General features: G+C 40.3%; 2 long non-coding RNA genes across 8 annotated transcripts in view; one reads left to right on the top strand and one right to left on the bottom strand.

Annotated features, from left to right (window-relative positions):
* The window catches only part of LOC106591112 (uncharacterized), a 55,598-nt gene extending 43,326 nt beyond the window's left edge, over positions 1-12,272 (top strand). For 4 of the 7 annotated variants that reach the window (XR_006760008.1, XR_006760004.1, XR_006760005.1 and 1 more), the window contains 4 exons: positions 101-297; positions 9,519-9,639; positions 9,742-9,938; positions 12,067-12,272. This is a non-coding gene — a long non-coding RNA (uncharacterized lncRNA). Of the gene's footprint in view, positions 1-100; positions 298-2,427; positions 2,634-9,518; positions 9,640-9,741; positions 9,939-12,066 lie in introns of those variants that run through there. The other 3 variants (XR_006760006.1, XR_006760003.1, XR_006760007.1) reach the window with 3 other exon arrangements.
* Positions 5,947-8,984, bottom strand: LOC106598830 (uncharacterized). Its single transcript, XR_006760012.1, has 3 exons — positions 6,799-8,984; positions 6,431-6,511; positions 5,947-6,303 (listed from the first exon to the last, which is right to left on the bottom strand). It is a non-coding gene; the product is annotated as an uncharacterized lncRNA (long non-coding RNA).
* Positions 12,273-18,148: the final 5,876 nt, after the last annotated feature.

Here is an 18,148-nt window from a genome sequence, read left to right as displayed (position 1 = left end):
AAGTCCTGTACAGCACTCGGTATACAGTACATCACTTTTCAGACAATGTGTTCAGCTGCATTGCTAACCTAACCAACCCCCTCTGATTCTTCTCATTCAGGAAGTACCATCCAGCATCATGTGGCAACCGCAATGTGAATCAAATCAAATAAACTAGAATATACATCCGCACTGACCCGTGAATCCGCACTGACCCATGATCACCACCGACCCGGGCTCTACAGAGGCAGCCTTGGATGCCCAGGCTTTGCACACGTTCAAGGACACAAGATTTTGAAGAATCCCAGTGAGCAAAATGTACTTATTTTTATAAGGATCTCTACAGATTGGTGTCTCACCCGCGGGACGGTTGAGCTAATGTGTGCTAATGCGATTAGCATGAGGTTGTAAGTAACAAGAACATTTCCCAGGACATAGACATATCTGATAGTGGCAATAAGCTTTAACCTCTTACATCTAGACGTTCCGCTAGCGGAACACCTGCTCCAATATCCAATGATGGGCGTGGCGCGAAATACAAACTCCTCTAAAATCCGAAAACTTCCATTTTTCAAACATATGACTATTTTACACCATTTTAAAGACAAGACTCTCGTTAATCTAACCACACTGTCCGATTTCAAAAAGGCTTTACAGCGAAAGCAAAACATTAGATTATGTCAGCAGAGTACCCAGCCAGAAATAATCAGACACCCATTTTTCAAGCTAGCATATAATGTCACATAAACCCAAACCACAGCTAAATGCAGCACTAACCTTTGATGATCTTCATCAGATGACAACCCTAGGACATTATGTTATACAATGCATGCATGTTTTGTTCAATCAAGTTCATATTTACATCAAAAACCAGCTTTTTACATTAGCATGTGACGTTCAGAACTAGCATACCCCCGCAAACATCCGGTGAATTTACTAAATTACTCACGATAAACGTTCACAAAAAACATAACAATTATTTTAAGAATTATAGATACAGAACTCCTCTATGCACTCGATATGTCCGATTTTAAAATAGCTTTTCGGTGAAAGCACATTTTGCAATATTCTCAGTAGATAGCCCAGCCATCACGGCTAGCCATTTAGACACCGACCAAGTTTAGCCCTGACCAAACTCCGATTTACTATTACAAAAGTTTGATTACCTTTGTTGTCTTCGTCAGAATGCACTCCCAGGACTGCTACTTCAATAACAAATGTTGGTTTGGTCTAAAATAATCCATCGTTATATCCAAATAACGGCGTTTTGTTCGTGCGTTCAAGACACTATCCGAAGTGTAAATAAGGGTCACGAGCATGGCGCAATTCGTGACAAAAGATTTCTAAATATTCCATTACCGTACTTCGAAGCATGTCAACCGCTGTTTAAAATCAATTTTTATGCCATTTTTCTCGTAAAAAAGTGATAATATTCTGACCGGGAATCTGCGTTTAGGTAAACAGACAAAAGAAAACAAAGCATTCGGTCGACGCGGGCACGAGCCTGAGTCTCACAGTACTGTAACCAGCCACTACCCAAACGCGCTACTTTTTTTTCAACCAGAGCCTGCAAAGCCACGATTCAGCTTTTTGCCGCCTTCTGACAGCCCATGGGAGCCTTAGGAAGTGTCACGTATCAGCAGAGATCGTCTGTAATGGATAGAGATAATCAAGAAGGGCAAGAAATTGTCAGACAGGCCACTTCCTGCATGGAATCTTCTCAGGTTTTGGCCTGCCAAATGAGTTCTGTTATACTCACAGACACCATTCAAACAGTTTTAGAAACTTTGGAGTGTTTTCTATCCAAAGCTAATAATTATATGCATATTCTAGTTTCTGGGCAGGAGTAATAATCAGATTAAATCGGGTACGTTTTTTTTATCCGGCTGTGAAAATACTGCCCCCTAGCCAAAACAGGTTAATTCTTGTTACTCTAACTGCACTGTCCAAATTGCAGTAGCTATTACAGTGAAAGAATACCATGCTATTGTTTGAGGAGAGTGCACAGTTATGAACTTGAAAAGTTATTAATAATCCAATTCGGCACATTTGGGCAGTCTTGATACAAAATGTTGATCAGGAATACAATGGTTCATTGGATCAGTCTAAAACTTTGCACATACACTGCTGCCGTCTAGTGGCAAAAATCACAAATTGCGCCTGGGCAAGAATAATACATTGTGGCCTTTCTCTTGCATTTCAAAGATGATAATACAAAAAAATGTAGTTTTTTTCTTTATCTTTTACCAGATCTAATGTGTTATATTCTCCTACGTTAATTTCACATTTCCACAAACTTCAGTGTTTCCTTTCAAATGGTATCAAGAATATGCAGTTTAATTTTGGTATGTCATTTTAGGTGAAAATTGAAAAAAAGGGTGGATCCTTAAGCGATTTCAAACATCTTTTCAACCAAAAATATGTATTTTCGACATCTTTTACTCACAGTAATGGCCTCCCAAGACCACCACACAGATGACTCTCAGCACACCAGACCGCAGGGACCGATAAGATGTGATTGGATGTTCAGCAGGATGTGGACCTCGCCACGTCATCTGGCCACAGAAGATAAAGGCTAATGGATCTGACAGAGATAGTGATTTGTTTGGATTTGATTTGATGTAATATTCTACATTAAAAAAGAGACAAACATACAGAATAACTTATTTAACCAAACACAAAACTGTTTTTCTAATACATGGAATGATGTGATTGATTAGTCAAGGAGGTACAATACACCAAAAAAATATGAATACAAGGAATGACTAGACAAGTCAAAGTACAGTATAGGGAATACATTGACCAGTAAATACACTATACTGACTTGCACTTTCAACATGAGATAGTCATTTGTTTTTTATCAATTGAAAACTCCAGTCATTGATTTAACCTCAATATGGCCTTCAATGGAAAAGCGTAGTAAATGATCATTGATTTAGTGCTAGAGTGTATTCAGAATATGGCCATTCTGACATTCAATATAAAATACCTCAGACAAGACCGAAAAAGTGTCTGGAGCGATCCGTCAGGGTAAGAGTGAGAACAGGTCCACATGTCAAAATGGGGGAAATCTTAGCAAATGGCTTAATGGTTATTCATGAGAATCAAATGTATGTGTGTGTGTGAGAGAGAGAGTGTGTGTGTGTTTGTGGGGGGGGGGTGTTGCAGTGTGTCTGCAGGCGTGTGTGCATGTGTTTTCCTGTGATATAATTGTCGTTTTCTTCATCCAGTGTCTTCCGTGGAATCACCTCAGCATGTCACGCCCTGTTTCCCCTAGAGTACAACGACAGACCTTCACATAGAAAGAGAAAGAGAGAGAAAGAGAGACAGAACTGGGAGAGAAAGGGAGGATAGAAGAAAGAACAAATGATTACCCCAGTTTAAATATTTCATCAGCGATTCATGGCTACACATCCTGTGTGTGTGTGTGTGCTGGATGGGAGGGGGGGGCATATGCTACAGTTCATGATATCTGCATTAATGCCTACTCTATAATTCAAATGTGAAGATGCAAAGAAGAAGCCATAACACATGCACGTACACACACAAATTATTATTCTGTACCTACAGGTGACATAATATTTCCCCAATACCAACCGTCAGCTTACCAAGTCACATACTATGCCTTTAAATCAAGCAATTTTGAAGCCAAATGAATTTGATTTGAGAATGGACTATTTATTTAACCTTCCACTGGCATAGAGTTACTGAAATGAATACAGGTGATACCTCACATACACCATACCAGAGCAATAAAAAATGTAATGTACAGTGAGTATACAAAACTTTAACGTCTTTGGGGTAGGGGGTAGTATTTTCAGGTCCGGAAGTAAACTGTGCCCAGAGTAAACTGCCTGCTACTCAAGCCCAGAAGCTAGGATATGCATATTATTAGTAGATTTGGATAGAAAACACTCTGAAGTTTCTAAAACTGTTTGAACGATGTCAGTGAGTATAACAGAACTCATATGGCAGGCAAAAACCTGAGAAAAATCCAACCAGGAAGTGGGAAATCTGAGGTTTGTAGTTTTTCAAGTGATTGCCAATCCAATATACAGTGTCTGTGGGGTCATGTTGCACTTCCTAAGGCTTCCACTAGATGTCAACAGTCTTTAGAACGTTGTTGCAGGCTTCTACTGTGAATGGGGAGAGAAAAAGAGTTATTGGAATCATGTGTCTGGAAAAAAGCCATGAGCTCAGTCACACGCGTGCGGCCGAGAGAGCGAGCTGAGTTCCTTTACATTTCTGAAGACAAAGGAATTGTCCGGTTGGAATATTATTGAAGATTTATGATAAAAAACATCCTAAAGATTGATTCTATACATCATTTGACATGTTTCTACAAACTGTAAAGCAACTTTTTTGACTTTTCCTCTGGACCCAGTGCATGCGGCTACTGCATTTGGAATAGTGAACTGAACGCGCAAAACAAAAAGGAGGTATTTGGACATAAATATTGACTTTATTGTAACAAAACAAACATTTATTGTGGAACTGGGATTCCTGGGAGTGCATTCTGATGAAGATCAAAGGTAAGTGAATATTTATCATGCTATTTCTGAGTTTTGTTGACTCCACAACATGGCGGGTATCTGTATGGCTTGTTTTGGTGACTGTGCGCTGTATTCAGATTATTGAAAAGTGTGCTTTTGCCGTAAAGCTTTTTTGAAATCTGACACAGCGGTTGCATTAACCTCTTACATCTAGACGTTCCGCTAGCGGAACACCGCTCCAATATCCAATGATAGGGCGTGGCGCGAAATACAAACTCCTCGAAAATCCAGAAACTTCCATTTTTCAAACATATGACTATTTTACACCATTTTAAAGACAAGACTCTCCTTTATCTAACCACACTGTCCGATTTCAAAAAGGCTTTACAACGAAAGCAAAACATTAGATTATGTCAGGAGAGTACCCAGCCAGAAATAATCAGACACCCATTTTTCAAGCTAGCATATAATGTCACAAAAAACAAAACCACAGCTAAATGCAGCACTAATCTTTGATGATCTTCATCAGATGACACTCCTAGGACATTATGGTATACAATACATGCATTTTTTGTTCAATTAAGTTCATATTTATATCAAAAACCAGCTTTTACATTAGCATGTGACGTTCAGAACTAGCATTCCCACCGAACACTTCCGGTGAATTTACTAAATTACTCACGATAAACGTTCATAAAAAATATAACAATTATTTTAAGAATTATAGATACAGAACTCCTTTATGCAATCGCGGTGTCCGATTTTAAAATAGCTTTTCGGTGAAAGCACATTTTGCAATATTCTGAGTAGATAGCCCGGCCATCACAGGCTTTTTTCATAGGTTGGAGGCTAATGTTTTGCAGTTTTTTTATATGATAACTGATGATCAATGTGCCCCACCCATCGGTAATGTCACGGTTGTCGTATGGATTAGACCAAAACGCAGCGGGAATATGTATACTCATCTTTTTATTTTGAAGAAGGAAAAACAACTAAATACATATACAAAAAAAGAACAAAACGAAACAGTCCTGTCAGGTGCAACAAACACTAAAACAAGGAACAACTACCCACAAAAAATCCCATAGAAAAACACCCCTCTTAAATAGGACCTTCAATTAGAAGCAACTAGGAGCAGCTGCTTCCAATTGAAGGTCAACCCCATTAACTAAACATAGAACTAGACATACTAGATAAACATAGAAATATACTAACATAGAACATAGCCCAACAAACCCCGAAACACTCTAAACAAACACACCCCTGCCACGTCCTGACCAAACTACAATAACAAATAACCCCTTATACTGGACGTGACAGTACTCTCCTCTCTCCCCCCCCCCCCCTGAAGGTGCAGACCCTGGATGCACCTTACACAAAAATAAACACACACAAAAAAAATCTTAACTAAAGGGAGGGGAGGGAGGGTGGCCACCGTCACCGACGGTTCTTGTGCTACACCCCCCCCCCCCAACCTCCTACTACGGAGGTGGGTCAGGCTCCGGCCTTACTCCAACCTAACCTGTCCACCCCCGCTAAATACTTATTAAATTTTACCCCTCCCGAAGTCTCTGGGCTATGGCGCATCGCTGGAGACATCGGGCTGAAGGACGACTCTGGCTGCGCCGGCTCCGGACTGTGGGCCGTCTCCCTCTCGGCTCCGGACTGTGGGCCGTCTCCCTCTCGGCTCCGGACTGTGGGCCGTCTCCCTCTCGGCTCCGGACTGTGGGCCGTCTCACAGTTAGTTTTCAACACTGGAGAATTTGTACAAACGTTGCTGTCTGTCTCTGACATTTGCAACATTATTTCAACATTCAAATTCGATCTCCAGCTGTCGGGATGAGATAGACATGCAGGCAGCTTTTCTCAACCAGTCGAAATCATGAATCAGCATCATTTTTATGGATATATACACAAATAATTATCAATCGAAAACGTAAAATATTTATGAAGTGCACCTAGTTTGCTGTCTTTCCAGCTTCAGTTTGAAGTGATTGTGTTAGTTGTGTTGTTGGCTAGCTCTTCTGAACAACAGTGTCCTGTCGAGAGAGCACATTTTCTATGCCAGTTAAAATCGTGCATCATTAGCTCATTGTTATAGATGTATCCAAATAAATGTAAATAGAAAACATCTTAAACAAATGCAAATACTTTGCTGTTATTCTGGCTGCACTTTTTGACATGACTGTAAGTTAGCCACAGTTGGCTAGCTAGCAAGCAAGGGATAAGAACGTTTCCAGCCAGTATGGCAATGGAACATTTAAAAAGAACGACTGGGTCACATCGTAAACTTCTGACTTCAACTGTATATCCTCCAAACACTCACTTCTTTGGCGTCATCACTTAACTATGTTGTTATTCCTGTTTGAAGAGAGGGGAGAGATCCTGGAGATTGAAGTTGTTGTTTAACTTATTTTAATGCCTAATGTTTGCCATCTTTCATTGTGAAGTGTGTTGCGATTTTACAAATGCACATGAAATAAAGTTTAATCTATAAAGTTTCATAGGGAACTGAACAGAAAGGCGAGCGGACAAGAAGGAATATGCATCCGTGTACTGTAGACTTAGAAACACCCACACATGACACACCCAATTTGACCACCCAATAAAGCTGATGAATAACCAACACCTAACCAACACCAGTCCATTTCCAATACCTGAAGTGGAACAACATGGGGGTAAGATTCTTTTAAAACGTATTCTGAGCATTTAGATGACAGTTAATTAAACTGGTAAAGCTATGTTAACCTACATGTAGAGTATGTTGTAATTACAATAGTCTGTTTATCAAAAGAGTTTGTTTATCTGTTTATCAAAAGATCACATATAGTGTTTGTCAACATATGACTGTATGGAAAGCTTGAAAAACATGCCACTCCCTTTATCTTCAAGTTAGTTTAATGTAACAAGGTTAATCTAATTCTGTTCCATTTATTTTTTGTGTTTCAGTACAAAGAAAATGAAAACGCATTTATTGGCATAAAAGTTACAAAAAAAACAAATTTGAAGATTAAAATTTCAACTCAAAATAATTTAAAAAATGTTCCCAGAAAATTGAAATGCTTAAAGGTTATCAGTAAAATGATTTATCGAGTAAAGCAACATTTTAATTTTGGAGATTGTATTTTTTATAAAAAAATTATGTTAGTAAATGATTCAATGGATGTACCATCCAAAGCATCTATTGTAATTTACATCAAAAGTTTTTACGATTATCTTAGTGTAATTTATTACTTGTTGCATTACAATAGATCAAAAAATGAAATGGACAACATTTACATAATTTCTGGGATTTATATTTCTTCAGTTAATATGGAAAACCTCTATATTAAACCTTTGTACAGAATTATGGATCCCAATATTGCGTCTGCTATTAAAACAGGAAGTCTAAAAGTGTCTTTTTGCAAGAATAAAATGGGCAAGACAGAATTTCTCTCATATGCTCAATTAGATAATCTGGTATCAAAGTCACTAGACTTCCGTCAGGCTCTTATATACTTAATCACTGGAAATCAAGATGGACTACTTTTTCATCTGCGTAATGAATTTGATGCAACTGCTTTAGTTGCAGTGTTATTCTCAGAGGTAATCAGAAATCCAGTGATGATAGTTATGAACCTAATTCCAATGAAAATGGACACATTACGCACATGGATGGACTTCCATCAACACCTTCCACCTCTAGCTGGTGGAACCTGGAAAAAAAAAAGTCACCAGGCGTATTGTGATAAATTTACACTAAGACTACACAATTTTTTAAAAAACTTAGTCAAAGGTAAGGAAATCAGAAATTTTGACATAGACATTTCAGACATTATTTTTATTGCTTGATTACATAATCTAGAATATATACTTCCTACAATATAACTATAAAAAACTTGCTAGAACATAAACTAGAATATGACCTTACGAGAACATAAACTAGAATGTGAACTTACTACAATATTGTCACGGTTTCTTAAGGCAGGAGGAAAGGGCAGAGTCAAAAGCAGGAGACGTAGTCCAGTAGTGTCGTAGAACGGTATATTTATTGCACCGAAAAACCACTCGGCGTAACAAAAGGGCATAGGGTGCGCCCAGAGAACACAGTAAACCCCGAGAAAACAAAAATACGCACGGGGCGCAGCCCGGCAAATACAACATTCCTCTAGCAGGAATCCGCTGGGGGAGAATTGTGCAAAAGCACAGACCGTTCACATACCTGCCCGCTGACGAACAAACAATCCCGCACAGAGACGAACCCAAAGAAACAAACTAAATACCTCCCCACTAATGACAGACAAGAGACAGGTGCGGTCTAGATCAGACAAAAAACAAAGAACACAGAAACATAGATCGGTGGCAGCTAGTAGACCGGCGACGACGACCGCCGAGCGCCGCCCGACCGAGGAGGGGCGCCATCCTCGGTGGATACTGTGACAAATATATACTAGAATATTAACTTACTACAATCTAAACTATAAAAAACTTACTAGAACATAAACTAGAATATTAACTTACTAGAACATAAACTAGAATATGAATTTACTACAATATAAACTATAAAAAAATTACTAGAATAACAGCTACCGTTATATTGATATCGAATTACAAATATTGGTACCCAAAATTCATCTTCATTGTACCCCATGTTGTTCCACCTCCACTTCCAGGAGGAGCCAGGTGGGGCCACAGAGCAGGTACTGTAGTTGCAGATTCTTCTCCACTGACGTCAATGATACAATGTGATACTGTACCTCAGTTACACTGAATGCATTTCTGCACATCTAGAGGAACTTGTTAAGCATTTACATAGAGCAAAATGTTCTGTGGGTGTTATGATTGGGGTGATCTGTGTGCCAGCTTCCACTTCCAACAAGTAACACAAGTGCTTTACACATTGCATTGTTTTCAACCATACACATCTTCAGTCTAATCCACCTGTCCAGTTTTACCTGTTGTAAATCCTTTTTATCATAACAAGCTGTCAAAAGGTTCATGACATTTATCTTACACTTTAACAGTTTATATTTTATTATTTTTTATTCATTATGTTTTAACCTCCAGGCTACTCCATCTTCTGCCGCCAACTCTGTCAGTCCACCAGACCCAACAATGCAGTCTCCACACCACTGCAGTAACAGCCATATCTTCACATCACAAAGCTTCAGTACTATCTGAATGTGTTGTAAGTCCTGTACAGCACTCGGTATACAGTACATCACTTTTCAGACAATGTGTTCAGCTGCATTGCTAACCTAACCAACCCCCTCTGATTCTTCTCATTCAGGAAGTACCATCCAGCATCATGTGGCAACCGCAATGTGAATCAAATCAAATAAACTAGAATATACATCCGCACTGACCCGTGAATCCGCACTGACCCATGATCACCACCGACCCGGGCTCTACAGAGGCAGCCTTGGATGCCCAGGCTTTGCACACGTTCAAGGACACAAGATTTTGAAGAATCCCAGTGAGCAAAATGTACTTATTTTTATAAGGATCTCTACAGATTGGTGTCTCACCCGCGGGACGGTTGAGCTAATGTGTGCTAATGCGATTAGCATGAGGTTGTAAGTAACAAGAACATTTCCCAGGACATAGACATATCTGATAGTGGCAATAAGCTTTAACCTCTTAGATCTAGACGTTCCGCTAGCGGAACACCTGCTCCAATATCCAATGATGGGCGTGGCGCGAAATACAAACTCCTCTAAAATCCGAAAACTTCCATTTTTCAAACATATGACTATTTTACACCATTTTAAAGACAAGACTCTCGTTAATCTAACCACACTGTCCGATTTCAAAAAGGCTTTACAGCGAAAGCAAAACATTAGATTATGTCAGCAGAGTACCCAGCCAGAAATAATCAGACACCCATTTTTCAAGCTAGCATATAATGTCACATAAACCCAAACCACAGCTAAATGCAGCACTAACCTTTGATGATCTTCATCAGATGACAACCCTAGGACATTATGTTATACAATGCATGCATGTTTTGTTCAATCAAGTTCATATTTACATCAAAAACCAGCTTTTTACATTAGCATGTGACGTTCAGAACTAGCATACCCCCGCAAACATCCGGTGAATTTACTAAATTACTCACGATAAACGTTCACAAAAAACATAACAATTATTTTAAGAATTATAGATACAGAACTCCTCTATGCACTCGATATGTCCGATTTTAAAATAGCTTTTCGGTGAAAGCACATTTTGCAATATTCTCAGTAGATAGCCCAGCCATCACGGCTAGCCATTTAGACACCGACCAAGTTTAGCCCTGACCAAACTCCGATTTACTATTACAAAAGTTTGATTACCTTTGTTGTCTTCGTCAGAATGCACTCCCAGGACTGCTACTTCAATAACAAATGTTGGTTTGGTCTAAAATAATCCATCGTTATATCCAAATAACGGCGTTTTGTTCGTGCGTTCAAGACACTATCCGAAGTGTAAATAAGGGTCACGAGCATGGCGCAATTCGTGACAAAAGATTTCTAAATATTCCATTACCGTACTTCGAAGCATGTCAACCGCTGTTTAAAATCAATTTTTATGCCATTTTTCTCGTAAAAAGTGATAATATTCTGACCGGGAATCTGCGTTTAGGTAAACAGACAAAAGAAAACAAAGCATTCGGTCGACGCGGGCACGAGCCTGAGTCTCACAGTACTGTAACCAGCCACTACCCAAACGCGCTACTTTTTTTCAACCAGAGCCTGCAAAGCCACGATTCAGCTTTTTGCCGCCTTCTGACAGCCCATGGGAGCCTTAGGAAGTGTCACGTATCAGCAGAGATCGTCTGTAATGGATAGAGATAATCAAGAAGGGCAAGAAATTGTCAGACAGGCCACTTCCTGCATGGAATCTTCTCAGGTTTTGGCCTGCCAAATGAGTTCTGTTATACTCACAGACACCATTCAAACAGTTTTAGAAACTTTGGAGTGTTTTCTATCCAAAGCTAATAATTATATGCATATTCTAGTTTCTGGGCAGGAGTAATAATCAGATTAAATCGGGTACGTTTTTTTTATCCGGCTGTGAAAATACTGCCCCCTAGCCAAAACAGGTTAATTCTTGTTACTCTAACTGCACTGTCCAAATTGCAGTAGCTATTACAGTGAAAGAATACCATGCTATTGTTTGAGGAGAGTGCACAGTTATGAACTTGAAAAGTTATTAATAATCCAATTCGGCACATTTGGGCAGTCTTGATACAAAATGTTGATCAGGAATACAATGGTTCATTGGATCAGTCTAAAACTTTGCACATACACTGCTGCCGTCTAGTGGCAAAAATCACAAATTGCGCCTGGGCAAGAATAATACATTGTGGCCTTTCTCTTGCATTTCAAAGATGATAATACAAAAAAATGTAGTTTTTTTCTTTATCTTTTACCAGATCTAATGTGTTATATTCTCCTACGTTAATTTCACATTTCCACAAACTTCAGTGTTTCCTTTCAAATGGTATCAAGAATATGCAGTTTAATTTTGGTATGTCATTTTAGGTGAAAATTGAAAAAAAGGGTGGATCCTTAAGCGATTTCAAACATCTTTTCAACCAAAAATATGTATTTTCGACATCTTTTACTCACAGTAATGGCCTCCCAAGACCACCACACAGATGACTCTCAGCACACCAGACCGCAGGGACCGATAAGATGTGATTGGATGTTCAGCAGGATGTGGACCTCGCCACGTCATCTGGCCACAGAAGATAAAGGCTAATGGATCTGACAGAGATAGTGATTTGTTTGGATTTGATTTGATGTAATATTCTACATTAAAAAAGAGACAAACATACAGAATAACTTATTTAACCAAACACAAAACTGTTTTTCTAATACATGGAATGATGTGATTGATTAGTCAAGGAGGTACAATACACCAAAAAATATGAATACAAGGAATGACTAGACAAGTCAAAGTACAGTATAGGGAATACATTGACCAGTAAATACACTATACTGACTTGCACTTTCAACATGAGATAGTCATTTGTTTTTTATCAATTGAAAACTCCAGTCATTGATTTAACCTCAATATGGCCTTCAATGGAAAAGCGTAGTAAATGATCATTGATTTAGTGCTAGAGTGTATTCAGAATATGGCCATTCTGACATTCAATATAAAATACCTCAGACAAGACCGAAAAAGTGTCTGGAGCGATCCGTCAGGGTAAGAGTGAGAACAGGTCCACATGTCAAAATGGGGGAAATCTTAGCAAATGGCTTAATGGTTATTCATGAGAATCAAATGTATGTGTGTGTGTGAGAGAGAGAGTGTGTGTGTGTTTGTGGGGGGGGGGTGTTGCAGTGTGTCTGCAGGCGTGTGTGCATGTGTTTTCCTGTGATATAATTGTCGTTTTCTTCATCCAGTGTCTTCCGTGGAATCACCTCAGCATGTCACGCCCTGTTTCCCCTAGAGTACAACGACAGACCTTCACATAGAAAGAGAAAGAGAGAGAAAGAGAGACAGAACTGGGAGAGAAAGGGAGGATAGAAGAAAGAACAAATGATTACCCCAGTTTAAATATTTCATCAGCGATTCATGGCTACACATCCTGTGTGTGTGTGTGTGCTGGATGGGAGGGGGGGGGGGGGCATATGCTACAGTTCATGATATCTGCATTAATGCCTACTCTATAATTCAAATGTGAAGATGCAAAGAAGAAGCCATAACACATGCACGTACACACACAAATTATTATTCTGTACCTACAGGTGACATAATATTTCCCCAATACCAACCGTCAGCTTACCAAGTCACATACTATGCCTTTAAATCAAGCAATTTTGAAGCCAAATGAATTTGATTTGAGAATGGACTATTTATTTAACCTTCCACTGGCATAGAGTTACTGAAATGAATACAGGTGATACCTCACATACACCATACCAGAGCAATAAAAAATGTAATGTACAGTGAGTATACAAAACTTTAACGTCTTTGGGGTAGGGGGTAGTATTTTCAGGTCCGGAAGTAAACTGTGCCCAGAGTAAACTGCCTGCTACTCAAGCCCAGAAGCTAGGATATGCATATTATTAGTAGATTTGGATAGAAAACACTCTGAAGTTTCTAAAACTGTTTGAACGATGTCAGTGAGTATAACAGAACTCATATGGCAGGCAAAAACCTGAGAAAAATCCAACCAGGAAGTGGGAAATCTGAGGTTTGTAGTTTTTCAAGTGATTGCCAATCCAATATACAGTGTCTGTGGGGTCATGTTGCACTTCCTAAGGCTTCCACTAGATGTCAACAGTCTTTAGAACGTTGTTGCAGGCTTCTACTGTGAATGGGGAGAGAAAAAGAGTTATTGGAATCATGTGTCTGGAAAAAAGCCATGAGCTCAGTCACACGCGTGCGGCCGAGAGAGCGAGCTGAGTTCCTTTACATTTCTGAAGACAAAGGAATTGTCCGGTTGGAATATTATTGAAGATTTATGATAAAAAACATCCTAAAGATTGATTCTATACATCATTTGACATGTTTCTACAAACTGTAAAGCAACTTTTTTGACTTTTCCTCTGGACCCAGTGCATGCGGCTACTGCATTTGGAATAGTGAACTGAACGCGCAAACAAAAAGGAGGTATTTGGACATAAATATTGACTTTATTGTAACAAAACAAACATTTATTGTGGAACTGGGATTCCTGGGAGTGCATTCTGATGAAGATCAAAGGTAAGTGAATATTTATCATGCTATTTCTGAGTTTTGTTGACTCCACAACATGGCGGGTATCTGTATGGCTTGTTTTGGTGACTGTGCGCTGTATTCAGATTATTGCAAAGTGTGCTTTTGCCGTAAAGCTTTTTGAAATCTGACACAGCGGTTGAAAGGAGTGGCGCAGCGGAAGCGTGCTGGGCCCATAACCCAGAGGTCGATGGATCGAAACCATCCTCTGCTAAACAGTTTATTTTTAGCAATGAAGTGCGAACAATTAATTTTTTTCTCGTATATCATGGGCATGTGTAAGTGCCTTCCGTTACACATTTTTTTTACTGCTTCTATCAGTTCGTATAGGTGAAAAGGATTTCGCAGTACACCAGTGGCCTAAGACACTGGCCTCCTAAGCCATGGATTGTGATTCCTACTCTTTTCTGCAGTGGTCTGAAAGCAGAGTGGCGCAGCGGAAGCGTGCTGGGCCCATAACCCAGAGGTCGATGGATCGAAACCATCCTCTGCTAAACAGTTTATTTTTAGCAATGAAGTGCGAACAATAATTTTTTTCTCTATATCATGGGCATGTGTCAGTGCCTTCCGTTACACATTTTTTTTACTGCTTCTATCAGTTCGTATAGGTGAAAAGGATTTCACAGTACCCCAGTGGCCTAAGACACTGGCCTCCTAAACCATGGATTGTGAGTCTTACTCTTTTCTGGAGTGTCTGAAAGCAGAGTGGCGCAGCGGAAGCGTGCTGGGCCCATAACCCAGAGGTCGATGGATCGAAACCGTCCTCTGCTAAACAGTTTATTTTTAGCAATGAAGCTCGAAGAATATTTTTTTTTCTCTATATCATGGTCATGTGTCAGTGCCTTACGTTCCACATTTTTTTTTACTGCTTCTATCAGTTCGTATAGGTCAAAAGGATTTCACAGTACCCCAGTGGCCTAAGACACTGGCCTCCTAAGCCATGGATTGTGGGTCTTACTCTTTTCTGCAGTGGTTGAAAGCAGAGTGGCGCAGCGGAAGCGTGCTGGGCCCATAACACAGAGGTCGATGGATCGAAACCATCCTCTGCTAAACAGTTTATTTCTAGCAATGAAGTGCGAACACATTAATTTTTTTCTCCTATATCATGGGCATGTGTAAGTGCCTTCCGTTACACATTTTTTTTACTACTTCTATCAGTTCGTATAGGTCAAAAGGATTTCACAGTACCCCAGTGGCCTAAGACACTGGCCTCCTAAGCCATGGATTGTGAGTCTTACTCTTTTCTAGAGTGGCTAAAAGCAGAGTGGTGCAGCGGATGCGTGCTGGGCCCATAACCCAGAGGTCGATGGATCGAAACCATCCTCTGCTAAACAGTTTATTTCTAGCAATGAAGTGCGAACAGTTAATTTTTTTCTCTATATCATGGGCATGTGTCAGTGCCTTCCGTTACACATTTTTTTTACTGCTTCTATCTGTTCGTATAGGTGAAAAGGATTTCGCAGTACACCAGTGGCCAGAGACACTGGCCTCCTAAGCCATGGATTGTGATTCCTACTCTTTTCATGGTGTGTTCGAAAGCAGAGTGGCGCAGCGGAAGCGTGCTGGGCCCATAACCCAGAGGTCGATGGATCGAAACCATCCTCTGCTAAACAGTTTATTTTAGCAATGAAGTGTGAACAATAATTTTTTTTCTCTATATCATGGGCATGTGTCAGTGCCTTCTGTTACAAATTTTTTATACTGCTTCAATGAGTTTGTACTGGTCGTAAAAGGTATACAGTCCCCCAGTGGCCTAATGGATAAGGCACTGGCATACTAAGCCAGTGATTGTGGGTTCAAGTCCCATCTGGGGTGTTTGAAAGCAGAGTGGCGCAGCGGAAGCGTGCTTGGCCCACAACCCAGAGGTCGAAGGATCGAAACAATCCTCTGCTAAACAGATTATTATTACCAATGAAGTGGGAACAATTAATTTTTTTCTCTATATCATGGGCATGTGTAAGTGTCTTCCGTTACACATTTTTTTTACTGCTTCTATCAGTTCGTATAGGTCAAAAGGATTTCACAGTACCCCAGTGGCCTAAGACACTGGCCTCCTAAGCCATGGATTGTGGGTCTTACTCTTATCTGCAGTGGTTGAAAGCAGAGTGGCGCAGCGGAAGCGTGCTGGGCCCATAACTCAGAGGTCGATGGATCGAAACCATCCTCTGCTAAACAGTTTATTTCTAGCAATGAAGTGCGAACAGTTAATTTTTTTCTCTATATCATGGGCATGTGTAAGTGCCTTCCGTTACACATTTTTTTTACTGCTTCTATCAGTTCGTATAGGTCAAAAGGATTTCACAGTACCCCAGTGGCCTAAGACACTGGCCTCCTAAGCCATGGATTGTGAGTCTTACTCTTTTCTGCAGTGGTTGAAAGCAGAGTGGCGCAGCGGAAGCGTGCTGGGCCCATAACCCAGAGGTCGATGGATCGAAACCATCCTCTGCTAAACAGTTTATTTCTAGCAATGAAGTGTGAACACATTTTATTTTCTCGCTATAGCATGGGCATGTGTCAGTGCCTTCCGTTACACATTTTTTTTACTGCTTCTATCTGTTCGTATAGGTGAAAAGGATTTCACAGTACCCCAGTGGCCAGAGAAGCACTGGCCTCCTAAGCCATGGATTGTGATTCCTACTCTTTTCATGGTGTGGTCGAAAGCAGAGTGGCGCAGCGGAAGCGTGCTGGGCCCATAACCCAGAGGTCGATGGATCGAAACCATCCTCTGCTAAACAGTTTATTTCTAGCAATGAAGTGCGAAGAACAATAATTCTCTATATCATGGGCATGTGTCAGTGCCTTCTGTTACAAATTTTTTATACTGCTTCAATGAGTTTGTACTGGTCGTAAAAGGTATACAGTCCCCCAGTGGCCTAATGGATAAGGCACTGGCATACTAAGCCAGTGATTGTGGGTTCAAGTCCCATCTGGGGTGTTTGAAAGCAGAGTGGCGCAGCGGAAGCGTGCTTGGCCCACAACCCAGAGGTCGAAGGATCGAAACAATCCTCTGCTAAACAGATTATTATTACCAATGAAGTGGGAACAATTAATTTTTTTCTCTATATCATGGGCATGTGTAAGTGTCTTCCGTTACACATTTTTTTTACTGCTTCTATCAGTTCGTATAGGTCAAAAGGATTTCACAGTACCCCAGTGGCCTAAGACACTGGCCTCCTAAGCCATGGATTGTGGGTCTTACTCTTATCTGCAGTGGTTGAAAGCAGAGTGGCGCAGCGGAAGCGTGCTGGGCCCATAACTCAGAGGTCGATGGATCGAAACCATCCTCTGCTAAACAGTTTATTTCTAGCAATGAAGTGCGAACAGTTAATTTTTTTCTCTATATCATGGGCATGTGTAAGTGCCTTCCGTTACACATTTTTTTTACTGCTTCTATCAGTTCGTATAGGTCAAAAGGATTTCACAGTACCCCAGTGGCCTAAGACACTGGCCTCCTAAGCCATGGATTGTGGGTCTTACTCTTTTCTGCAGTGGTTGAAAGCAGAGTGGCGCAGCGGAACCGTGCTGGGCCCATAACCCAGAGGTCGATGGATCGAAACCATCCTCTGCCAAACAGTTTATTTCTAGCAATGAAGTGTGAACACATATTTTTTTCTCCTATATCATGGGCATGTGTAAGTGCCTTCCGTTACACATTTTTTTTACTGCTTCTATCAGTTCGTATAGGTGAAAAGAATTTCACAGTACCCCAGTGGCCTAAGACACTGGCCTCCTAAGCCATGGATTGTGAGTCTTACTCTTTTCTGGAGTGGCTAAAAGCAGAGTGGCGCAGCGGAAGCGTGCTGGGCCCATAACCCAGAGGTCGATGGATCGAAACCATCCTCTGCTAAACAGTTTATTTCTAGCAATGAAGTGTGAACACATTTTATTTTCTCGCTATAGCATGGGCATGTGTCAGTGCCTTCCGTTACACATTTTTTTTACTGCTTCTATCAGTTCGTATAGGTCAAAAGGATTTCACAGTA

The sequence above is a fragment of the Salmo salar genome, chromosome ssa17, assembly GCF_905237065.1.
Source record: "Salmo salar chromosome ssa17, Ssal_v3.1, whole genome shotgun sequence".
NCBI classification, from domain to species: Eukaryota; Metazoa; Chordata; class Actinopteri; order Salmoniformes; family Salmonidae; genus Salmo; species Salmo salar.
The sequence above is the reverse complement of the archived record's forward strand: the minus strand, read 5'-3'. Positions and strand labels throughout refer to the sequence as shown.